A 12,825-nucleotide genomic window follows, 5' to 3' on the forward strand; every position below is an offset into this window, starting at 1 on the left:
ATGAAACTTACTATATTGCAGATAAAACTGATTTGGCGACGATGAAACTCAAACTAGAGCTGGCCAAGATTGAAGAACGAACAGCTGCCATACGGAGGGAAGAACAAGAACGAGAAATCACCCTCAGAGAACGCGAAGCTGCTTTGAGGAGAGAAGAACACGAACGTGAGGCTGCTTTGAGGAGAGAAGAACACGAACGTGAGGTCGCATTACTCCGTGAACGTGAACGAGTACAGCTTAAAACACTCCAGGAGCGGGAACGCGTACAGCTTGAAACCAAACAACGCGAGTTGGAGATGCAACGCGAACATGACAAGCAACAAGCGACTCTGGCTCTAGAGTGTCGTCAACGAGAATACACGTTGGAAACTTCACACCTCGCTCAACGCCAGCAAGCTACTGCCAATCTTCCCGTCAGTTTTAATATATCACATGCAAGTAAGTTAATGCCATCCTTTGTAGAAGCAGAAGTTTATGTGTTTTTCACCACCTTTGAAACCCTTGCTAATCAACTCAGTTGGCCTGTCGACCAATGGGCCACACTTCTCAGAGTCCATCTTACAGGTAGAGCTGCAGTCACACTCAGTACTTTGGCGTCTGAGAATGACTACCAGACTCTGAAACAAGCTGTGTTGGACGCCTACCTCCTCTCTACAGAAAGCTATAGAAGGAAATTCCGTGACCACCTGAAGGCAAGTACTACTACCTTCCTTGAGTTTGCTAACACAAAACGGAGATATTTCATGAAATGGCTGGAAGCAGCACATGTCTCTACTTTTACAGAACTCGTCAACCTGATGCTAGTTGAAGAATTCTTGAGGCGTGTGCCGCCTCCTGTCCGTCTCTACTTAGCAGATAAAGAAGAAACCGACTACCTGAAGTGTGCTAAGTCGGCTGACACTTACAGCCTCATCCACCGGCTGACACCCGAACCATCCACCAGTAAGAAGTCGTGGTACAGTTACGAGAAAGTGAACACCGATCAAGCTGGCTCGCAATTGTACTGCAAGTATTGTAGACTCTATGGACATACCATAGACAAGTGTGGTAAGTCTCAATACAAGGGAACCACTGACCCACAGAAACCCAAACCAACTCCTCCTAAGTCCGGTAAGCCTGTGATGAATGTTGGTGTTAATGTTAATGATCTTTCTCTTTTCAGTAACCACCTGTATACTGGAACTGTCTCTGCCAACGGTTCAAATCCGGAGGGACGTTTCAAATTGAAGATCTTGAGGGACACAGCGGCTCTTCAATCGATCATCTTGAAGTCGGCTGTGCCCAACATCGTCTATACCGGAGAAACTGTCTTCATCACTGACCTCACTGCTACCACTCCATACCCTCTCGCCAGAGTCCACCTGGATTGTCCCTACGTGAACGGAGAAGTCCAAGTCGCCGTCAGGGAAAAGCCTTTTCCCATGCCTGGAGTGCAACTTCTCCTAGGCAACGACTTGGCAGAAGACCTGCAACCGACCAACCTGATCGTCATGGACAAACCCCAGGTGTGTAACTCTGTGCCAATAAACCCTATTCTAGCGTATGTTCCAGCAGAGGTTCAAGAGAGTGATGAAGTTTCTCCTCCGGTTCTCGTGACCACCCGTGCACAAGCCGCACGTCCACAGCCAGCTGACTCTACTGCTACCGCTGTCCCTCAAGACCCTCAGAAACTACCCCCGCATCTGACCAAGTTGGAGTTCCGTAAGTTGCAGAGGGAAGATCTTACTTTAACACCATTGTTTTTCCAGGCTGAGACTCAACCCGACAGTATTCCTGGGTTCTTCCTAGAGAACGACTTGCTCTACCGCAGATATAGACCCAGTAAACTGAAGGAGGAGGACGATTGGGCCAACATCGAACAACTAGTGATTCCTACCAGCCTGCGGCCCACTATTCTACACCTGGCCCACGGAGCACTCTCCCACTACGGCTTCAACAAGACTTACCATGGAATTCGTCAAGACTACTACTGGCCAGGTATGGTAAATAGCGTCAAACAGTACGTAAAACAGTGTCATACATGTCAGATGGCAGGCAAACCGAACATCTCCATTCCCAGAGCGCCACTGATTCCCATACAGGTGCCTGCGGAACCTTTCCACAGACTCATAATAGACTGTGTTGGTCCTTTACCTCGGACCGGTTCAGGTAACGCCTACATCCTAACCATCCTGTGTCCTACCACCAGATTTCCCATAGCAGTTCCATTGAAGAACATCACGGCTGCTACGGTTGTAAAACATCTATTGAAGATCTTCACTCAATACGGATTTCCCAGGGAGATTCAGAGCGACTGTGGTACCAACTTCACCAGTGATCTCTTCAAAAGGACACTGGAGGAGTTCAACATCAAACAGGTATTGTCCAGCCCCTATCATCCTGCTTCACAGGGTTCTCTTGAACGTAGTCATCAGACAATCAAAGCACTCTTGAAAAAGTTTTGTAGTGAAACCTCTAAGGATTGGGATAAGCAAATCGACCTTATAATGTGTATTTACAGAAGTCTCCCCAATGAGTCCCTAGGAGTATCTCCTTATGAGATGCTCTACGGCCGTAAGTGCCGTACTCCCCTTAAGGCTTTCAAAGACTCTCTCCGAGATGCCACCTTCAGTGAGCATCAGAATGTGCCCCAGTTTCCTCAAAACCTTCAACACATTCTAGAGAGAGTCCACCGTTTTGCCCATGATAATCTATTGAAAGCCCAGGAGAGAATGAAGACTCATTACGACCAGACCAGCAAAGTAAGAAAATTCAAGCCGGGAGACTTCGTCCTAGCATATTTCCCTATCCCAGGTTCACCTTTACAAAACAGGTTTTCAGGACCCTACCGCGTCAAAGAGTGCAGAAATAACAACAACTACGTCATAGAGACTCCAGATAGGCGGCGGAAGACCCAGCTGTGCCACGTCAACCTCCTGAAGCAATATAATGGTACTCCTCCCACTGTCCTGACTAACTGTTCTACCTTCACAGAACCCTACATCCACAGTGAGACCTTCCCAGCTTCTCCTCCTGAAAGCACTGACAAGGAGTCAGCGCTTTCTAATTCCGAAATCCTTAATGATCTTCCCAAATACTTTCAGGATAATAATCGTGCTCCTTTGCCATATTCTAATTCCACTCTCACCTCGTCAGATAAGCCCTTCATCCTCCATGTCGACGCCAGTGGTACCGACGTTGGTGGTGTCGTGATGCAGCAACGAGGCGAGGAGAATACACCTGTCGGCGACTATTGCTACAAGGAACTACGGAACAATTGGCAAGGAGCTACTCTTCATCATCCTGAAGCTCCAGCACTTCACTCCACACCTGAAAAGTGCTCGGTCCACCATCAACACGGACCACACCACCCTACACCTCCTGCAGCACGCCCACTTCTCATCTCAACGTCTTCTACTATGGGCTTGGTAACTGCAGAAATTCAACCTGGAGACACGCTATACCAAGATTCCGACAACATCTTAGCCCGTGATCTCTCCAGAGTTTATGAAGTAGAAGCGACTCCATCTATTACTCCACCACATAACGACGTACTTCTTCCAGAACCGCAGGCTTCGGGGGAGAGTTGTGACGATAATCTCCTTCAAGAGATTGAGCCTGCTCTTCCCTCCAAAAGACGTCGATATAAACATCTATATAAAACTACTATGGAAGAAAAATCCAACAACGACAACACCAGCAAGGTTTGCCAGAGCGCAAAACGTATGCAGCCAGGAACACCTGCTCCGCCTCAAACCGCCAAACTACCTGTCTTGTTGCCGGCTCCTCGCTGATTGGCCGCCGGTCTAGCTGCAACTGCACTCCACCCACCATACTACTTGATGTCTGGGGCCGCCACGACCTCAGTCTTCAGAATATTCAGTGCTTTCATACGGTTAACATGTCTTCTTGGTAGACTAAGCTGTGGCTTACGTGTACTAAGTGAGGTGATAGCTTAAAGCCATATTCCTGCACCTCTCATTTTATTGTATATTGCACAGCTTGTTATTACTCACTTGTCTTAACGTAACTTTTCATTTTGTCATTTGATTATTCTTATTATTTTGATTGATTGATTTTATTATACGAATTTGTATGTCCATTTTATTCATGTTTTGCTTTCTTTAACGTAATTAAAATTTCATTGTTAAAATTTACTTGAGTTTTGTGTGTCTTCTCCTTACCTTACCACAGACGAAGTTCCAGATTTTCTATTTTTTTTTTATTCTATGTGACGAGGCCATACCCCTAGCTTTGAACAGCCGAACACCAACGCGTTACCGTCACAATATATATATATATATATATATATATATATATATATATATATATATATATATATATATATATATATATATATATATATATGTCATACCTAATAGCCAAAACGCACTTCTCTGCCTACTATGCAAGGCCCGATTTGCCTAATAAGCCAAGTTTTCATGAATTAATTGTTTTTCGACTACCTAACCTACCTAACCAAACCTAACCTAACTTTTTTGGCTACCTAACCTAACCTAACCTAAAAAGATAGGTTAGGTTAGGTTAGGTAGGGTTGGTTAGGTTTGGTCATGTATCTACGTTAATTTTAACTCCAATAAAAAAATATTTACCTCATACATAATGAAATGGGTAGCTTTATCATCTCATAAGAAAAAAAATTGAGAAAATATAATAATTCAGGAAAACTTGGCTTATTAGGCAAATCGGGCCTTGCATAGTAGGCCGAGAAGTGCGTTCTGGCTACTAGGTACGACATATATATATATATATATATATATATATATATATATATATATATATATATATATATATATATATATATATATATATATATATATATATATATTATTAAATATGACCGAAAAAGTAAGATTAATAATTCTAACACGAATTTTCTCAATCTTTCGTACATTTCTTTTCACTGTTGGAGGTAAATCAAAAATCAATTCTCCAAAATTCATTTTTATTTCTAGTCTGACGCGACACGAGCGTGTTTCGAAAAACTTATTTCATTTTCAAAGACTTTAGTTCACAAATACACAACTGAATAGAACTTACGCATCTCCGATTTTATATCTACATTTGAGTGAGGTGGAAGGGGTGATGTGACATTAACACAAGACAGAACAAGAGGTGGCATTAATAGGGTATTAATTTCATCAACACAAGACAGAACACGAAACAATGGGTATTGAATAGAAGTGTTTGTAGAAAGCCTATTGGTCCATATTTCTTGATGCTTCTATATTGGAGCGGAGTCTTGAGGTGGGTAGAATATAGTTGTGCAATAATTGGCTGTTGATTGCTGGTGTTGACTTCTTGATGTGTAGTGCCTCGCAAACGTCAAGCCGCCTGCTATCGCTGTATCTATCGATGATTTCTGTGTTGTTTACTAGGATTTCTCTGGCGATGGTTTGGTTGTGGGAAGAGATTATATGTTCTTTAATGGAGCCCTGTTGCTTATGCATTGTTAAACGCCTAGAAAGAGATGTTGTTGTCTTGCCTATATACTGGGTTTTTTGGAGCTTACAGTCCCCAAGAGGGCATTTGAAGGCATAGACGACGTTAGTCTCTTTTAATGCCTTCAAATGCCCTCTTGGGGACTGTAAGCTCCAAAAAAAACAGTATATAGGCAAGACAACAATATCTCTTTCTAGGCGTTTAACGATGCATAAGCAACAGGGCTCCATTAAGGAACATATAATCTCTTCCCACAACCAAACCATCGCCAGAGAAATCCTAGTAAACAACACAGAAATCATCGATAGATACAGCGATAGCAGGCGGCTTGACGTTTGCGAGGCACTACACATCAAGAAGTCAACACCAGCAATCAACAGCCAATTATTGCACAACTATATTCTACCCACCTCAAGACTCCGCTCCAATATAGAAGCATCAAGAAATATGGACCAATAGGCTTTCTACAAACACTTCTATTCAATACCCATTGTTTCGTGTTCTGTCTTGTGTTGATGAAATTAATACCCTATTAATGCCACCTCTTGTTCTGTCTTGTGTTGATGAAATTAATTCCCTATTAATGCCACCTCTTGTTCTGTCTTGTGTTAATGCCACATCACCCCTTCCACCTCACTCAAATGTAGATATAAAATCGGAGATGCGTAAGTTCTATTCAGTTGTGTATTTGTGAACTAAAGTCTTTGAAAATGTAATAAGTTTTACGAAACGCGCTCGTGTCGCGTCAGACTAGAAATAAAAATGAATTTTGGAGAATTGATTTTTTATTTACCTCCAACAGTGAAAAGAAATGTACGAAAGATTGAGAAAATTCGTGTTAGAATTATTAATCTTACTTTTTCGGTCATATTTAATAATATATGTCTACAGGAAAGACTGCTACCAAAATATACTAATATATATATATATATATATATATATATATATATATATATATATATATATATATATATATATATATATATATATATATATATATACATATATATATATATATATATATATATATATATATATATATATATATATACATATATATATATATATATATATATATATATATATATATATATATATATATATATATATATATATATATATATATATATATATATAAAACATGGTTTTTGTTTTAAACCACGCCATCTGTTGCGCGGTTTAAAAATCATCTAAATATGTGTTGATTCCATTTCAATGTTTCCAATTGCATTGATAAATTGAATTTTCATAGACTTCGATTTATTTTCATTTTGATCTATTTATTTTGTGTGACATTGCGTTGAAATTAAGCTGTGTTGTTTACCATACCGTTCATTTCGTGAGTATTGTTTTTTTTTCATTGTTTTTCATTTTGTTTTTTAACTGTTCTTATTTTTCAGTGCAGTTGGCAGTGGAATTGAGTTGTGTCGATTGATCTGCGTTTGAATTGAAATATTTCGTTAGTATTTTCTGTATTTGTTTTCAAAACGAAAAAATGACCAGCGCATTTATTTCACAGCTGCAAATGTGCAACAAATAGCCATGAATTCACCGGCTACAACGTTAACTGCTTTCTACACGTTATGTCAGAATAATGCGTTTGCGAAAACACTGCTGTATTCTGAAGTGGCTACGTATAACACATAGAATGTGAGTAGGAAATCATTTGAACCACGCAGACGAGGAGAGCGAGTCGACGGACAAACTGGCATAATCAAACAAACTACGATAGGCAGACTGTACACCGTGCATCCCAATCAAGATGAATGCTTCTTTCTTCGAATGCTGTTGGTAAATGTGCCCGGTCCAACGTCTTTCCAGCAACTGAGATTTGTCAACGGCGTAACACATGCCACTTTCTGTAGTGCATGTCAAGTTATGAATTTACTGGAGAACGACCGACACTGGGGTGTATGCATTAATGACGCGTCCAGCACGTCACATCCAAATCAAATTCGTGCATTGTTTCCAATCATACTGACCGGCAGCGCCCCATCTTCAACAGAGTTATGGGAGAAATATAAATCGCACATGGCTTCAAATATTGTCCGTCGAATACGCAAGGAGAATTGAACTATTAACATGGATTTCACAACAGAAACTACAACGAAGCGTTGATAACAATTGTAGATTTGTGCTTAGAAATCGCGAACAAATTTCTCATTCAATTGGGAATGCCATCACCGACTCGATCTGCTGCTGCTTTGTTCGTTGTAGAATTGCGTCGTGAACAAAATTACAACACGGGTGATCTGTTGTCGTATGTGCAATCATATATTCCAAACCTAACGCTTGAGCAAAAAGGTATTTACGATCAAATAATTCAAACTGTCAATAACGGGATTGGAGAAATCTTCTTAGGTGCGCCAGGAGGAACTGGTAAAACCTTCCTAATTAGATTGATTCTGGCAGAAATTCGATGCCAAAATGGCATAGCCATAGCTCTTCCGTCGTCTAGAATAGCTGCGATATTGCTACCAGCTGTAAGAACTGCTCATTCGGCTTCGAAATTGCCATTGAACATACAATTCATTGAAACTCCCACGTGCAACATTTCTAAAGCATCCGGCATGGGAAAGGTATTGCAGAAATGCAAACTTATTGTTTGGGAAAAATGCACGATGGATTATAGAAAATCGCTATAAGCTCTTGATCAGACCATTTGGGAACGTATTAATATTGCTTTCAGGAAGGAAGAGGGACTATCAGGAGAGAGTACCAACCCATTACGACTATATAGCACTTGGAAGGGGTCAGGATAAGGATTTGGGATGGGACGGGGAGAAGGAATGGTGCCCAACCACTTGTTCGGTCGGGGATGGAACGCCTCCCTGCATGAAGCGAGACCTTCGCTCTACCGTCCAGCCTAAGGAGATTTCAGGCAAACATTTTCTGTAATTCCTCGATCGACACCGGCAGACGAAATAAATGCTAGCCTGAACTGCTCTACTTTGTGGAGCCACGGAAAGACGTTCAAATTAACTACAAATGTCCAGCGTGGAGCTGCGCGTCCAGCTGCACGCGTTTTTGCAGCTGCGTGTCCAGCTACAAAACGATCCATCAGCTGAGATATTCTCACATCAGTTTCTGGAAATTGGGAACGGAAACGTGCCGGTTGATCTGACCTCAGGACGAATTTCATTGCTTCATTAGTTCTGCAATTTAGTGACGTCAAAAGAAGAATTGGTTGAAAAACTATTTCCCAATATTCAAACCAATTATAAGGATCACGATTGGCTGAATGAACGAGCTATTTTGCGGCCAAGAACAAAGACGTCTTCGAACTTAACAATATTATTCAGCCTAACATTCAAAGCGAGGCAGTCACATACAAGTCCGTCGACATTGTTGTGGAAGTACATGAAGCGGTTAATGATCCAACAGAATTTTTGAATTCATTCGATCTGCCAGGGATACCACCGCAAGTACAGCTGCAATTGAAAATCGGCGTGACAATTATCATGTAGAGAGATGTCAACCAGACAAAGCTTTGCAACGGCACGTGGTTTGCAGTAAAAAAAAATAATCAGCAACTTCGTACAAGCAACAATCTTGACAGGACCTTTCAAAGGTGAAGATGTTCTCATTCCTCTCATTCCTATGATTCCAACGGATATGCCATTTCAAATTAAGAGATTGTAATTTCCAATTCGATTGGCGTTTGCAATCACCATCAACAAAGCTCAGGGCCAATCATCAGAATTGTGCGATTTATATCTAGACATCGATTACTTCTCACGTGGACAATTATATGTTGCGTGTTCTAGAGTTGGCAAACCAGACAATGTCTGTATCTCCATAGATAATGGAACAACAAAAAGCATTGTATACTCACAAGCATTGTGAAATTAAACATATTAGAAATGTGCACTTTCTCTTTTCATTCTTTTCCATTTAACTCAACTGAGCCACAGCAACGCGTGGGTCAGTATATATATATATATATATATATATACTGGCTCAGTATATATATATATATATATATATATATATATATATATATATATATATATATATATATATATATATATATATATATATATATATATATATATATATATATATATATATATATTTGACGGTAAAGCGTTGGTGTTCGGCTGTTTCAAAGCTAGGGGCAGGGCCTCGTCACATTAAAGAAAAAAAAAAAAGAGAAAAACGCTGGAACTTTCGTCTGTGGTAAGGTAATGGGAAGATACACAAAACACAAGTAAATTTAACAATGCAATTTTAATTACGTTAGAGAAACAAGACATGAATAAAATTGAGCATAAAATATAACAGACAAGTGAACAAACAAAATAATAAGAATAATCACTGGCAAATGAAAAGTTACGTTAAGACAAGTGAGTAATAGCAAAGTAAATAATAATGATGATGCCGGAATATTGGCTTCAAGCTGCCACCTCCCTTAGTACACGAAAGCCAAGGCTTAGTCTACCAATGAGAGATGTCAACTGCAAGGAGCACTGGAATATTCTGACGACTCTGGGCCGCTGCAGCCCAGACATCAATTTGTGGCGGAGGGTGGAAGGCAGGTGCGACGGGACACCAGCCAATCAGCGACAGGCAGGCGATGGACAAGCAGTTTGCCGGTTTACTGTGGTGGTGGCGGCGAGCAGGTGTGCCGGTGTGCTGGATACGTTTTGCTCTCTGGGCAAAACGTTTTGGAGATACTTGCTGGATATATCTTCTATATTATCTCTTGTTGTTCATCAGAGGAAAGTAGAATCACTTTGCTTCTACTTTGCTCTGATGAAGGCGAATTAGCCGAAAACTCGTTAAGCATTTTCTATTTTTCACATGTGGTTATTCTGCATACTTGGATCAGTGTTTTTGTGATCATTGTATATATATATATATATATATATATATATATATATATATATATATATATATATATATATATATATATATATATATATATATATGTATATATATGTGTGTGTGTGTGTGTGTGTGTGTGTGTGTGTGTGTGTGTGTGTGTGTGTGTGTGTGTGTGTGTGTGTGTGTGTGTGTGTATGTGTGTGTGTGTGTGTGTGTGTGTTGGATCCAAATTCTTTGTGCTACTAACCCTATTCATTGCAGGTGCTGTTAAATCGTGGGCTTACGAGTCCACCTCCATAAGTAAATTACTGGCCTCTTTACTAAATATATCTAACTAGGTTAGTCGGTAATTAACAAATGAATATTGGATATATTGCAATTGCCTAAAGATAAATTTGAGTAAACATCTTGCAATAGATAAATACCACAACAATAAACCATCAAATAATTCACCTTTCCAGTGTTTATAATATAGTTCATGCATGGCAAGATACCAGAATTAAAGGACAGGCTAAAATAATATATATCTGTATCAGTGCTTGCTGCATTACACATATTATTATTATTACCAAGTGGTAATGTGGTTAGTTCAATCTGGCAGGTAAATGAAAGTAGCACCATTCCTGCTGGAGGTCCCTGAGAGTGAGCTGCCTAGAGAACACTCACACAATACATACAGTCATCTACACAAAGAGGAAGGTATCAATATCCCGAGAGGCCACTGGATGTGACTAATATCACTGTGGACAGCTACGTTTGCTGTTATGTTAGTGGTTTTACTTTAGGGAGTTAGGAAATAATCCCACAGAACAACTCGTTAACATATCTTAGGAACAGCAAGTCAGGTACAGAATACAAATGGTACCCTTGTATGTTAAACTAGCTGTACCCGGCCACAGCAACCTTACCCTGTCTCCCAGTCCTCCCCATCATTCCCCCCTCCCCCGTTCCCTCGTCCCCCCAACCATTCCTCATTCCCCGCATCTCCTCGCCCTCCTAAACATTCTCCAGTCTCCTGTCTCCTCGTCCTCCCCACCATTCTCCCCCCCCCCTCCCCCTCAATTTGTCCTCCCTACCATCCCCGAGTCCACAGTCCCCTACTCCTCCTAACCATCCCCAGCTTCCCCGTCCCCTCATCCTCCCCACCATTACCCCCTCCCTCTGTCTCCTCGTCCACCCCACCTTCCCCTACTCCCGTCCCCTCGTATTCCTCACCATTCCCCACTCCCTCGTCCGATGCATTCTCAAATGTCTGATGTTCCCATCAGAAAATTGGGGACATCAAATGATCTGATGTTCCCATCACTGAAATATAAGAAAAAACTGTTAAAAAACGAAATGAGAAAAGGAAAAGAGGAAAAAATAAACTATACTCACGAAATGAACGGTATGGTTACAAAAGAGCTCAATTCCAACGCAATGTCACACAAAACAATTAAATCAAAATGAAAATAAATCGAAATCTCTGAAAATTAAATTTGTCATTACAATCGGAAACATTGAAAAGGAATCGTAACATATTTAGTATAGCATGTGTTGCTCGTACATGCAACAGATGGCACAGTTTTTTTTAAATGTGTTTACCTGTCAAAGGTGTGTCATCTGTACTTATACTCACGAATTGAACAGTATGGTAAACAACACAGCTCAATTGCAACATAATGTCGCACAAAATAATGAAATCAAAATGAAATTAAATCAATATCTATGAAAATTAAATTTACCAATGCAATCGGAAACATTGAAATGGAATCGTAGCATATTTAGTATAGCGTGTATTGCTATACGTGCAACAGATGGCACCATTTAAAATAATTTTTTTTTTTACCTGTCACAGGTGTGGCATCTGTATAGTTGGAATATAAAAACATGTGCGTATTCGAATGGAACGTTGTGTCAAGATTTCAAATCAATCAGTGAAGAACTTGTTGAGATTACAGCGTGTATTGTCTTTACATCCAACAGATAGTTTTTCAAAAAATGCATATTTTTTTCTGTCACAGGTGAGGCATGTATATAATAGGTTTATAAAAACACGCGTTTATTCGAATGCAACGTTGTGTCAAAATTTAAAAGCAATCAGGGGTTTCAAAGATTTCCCTCACATGAAAAACAGTTTTTCAAAAAATCATCACAGACGTGACATCTATATATTATGTATATAAAAACCCGCTTGGATGCGAATGGAACATTGTGTGAAAATTACAAATCAATCGTGAAGAACTTTCGGAGATTAGCGATTTTGAACAAGCGAACATATACATTTTTATTTATATAGATTTAACAGTTGGAACTGCTCGTTGAAAGTTTAAGTGATGCGATGCTACCTAGTTTATAAGTGTAGCTGTACACTATAGTCTGTATGGCAGGTATATCTTATTTAATGTGGACACTTTTCAACAATAGAATTATGTGTTGAATTTGTAAGAAGTTAAATATGTACTCTGCCACTACCGGTTTTGTATCTTGTGAATTGCATGCAGAGTTCGTTATGTATAAGACATGACAGTGTCAGCACCTGGGGGACGCCCAGCGTGAGGGGGGGGGGGACTCATG

At 40.1% G+C, this 12,825-nt stretch overlaps 1 protein-coding gene across 1 annotated transcript in view; it reads right to left on the bottom strand.

The window, feature by feature from the left end:
- Positions 1 to 12,825, bottom strand: part of LOC138358167 (uncharacterized) — a 182,971-nt gene that overhangs the window by 79,096 nt on the left and 91,050 nt on the right. The gene's annotated exons all lie outside the window — the stretch shown is intronic.

Source organism: Procambarus clarkii, chromosome 82 (genome assembly GCF_040958095.1).
Source record: "Procambarus clarkii isolate CNS0578487 chromosome 82, FALCON_Pclarkii_2.0, whole genome shotgun sequence".
NCBI classification, from domain to species: Eukaryota; Metazoa; Arthropoda; class Malacostraca; order Decapoda; family Cambaridae; genus Procambarus; species Procambarus clarkii.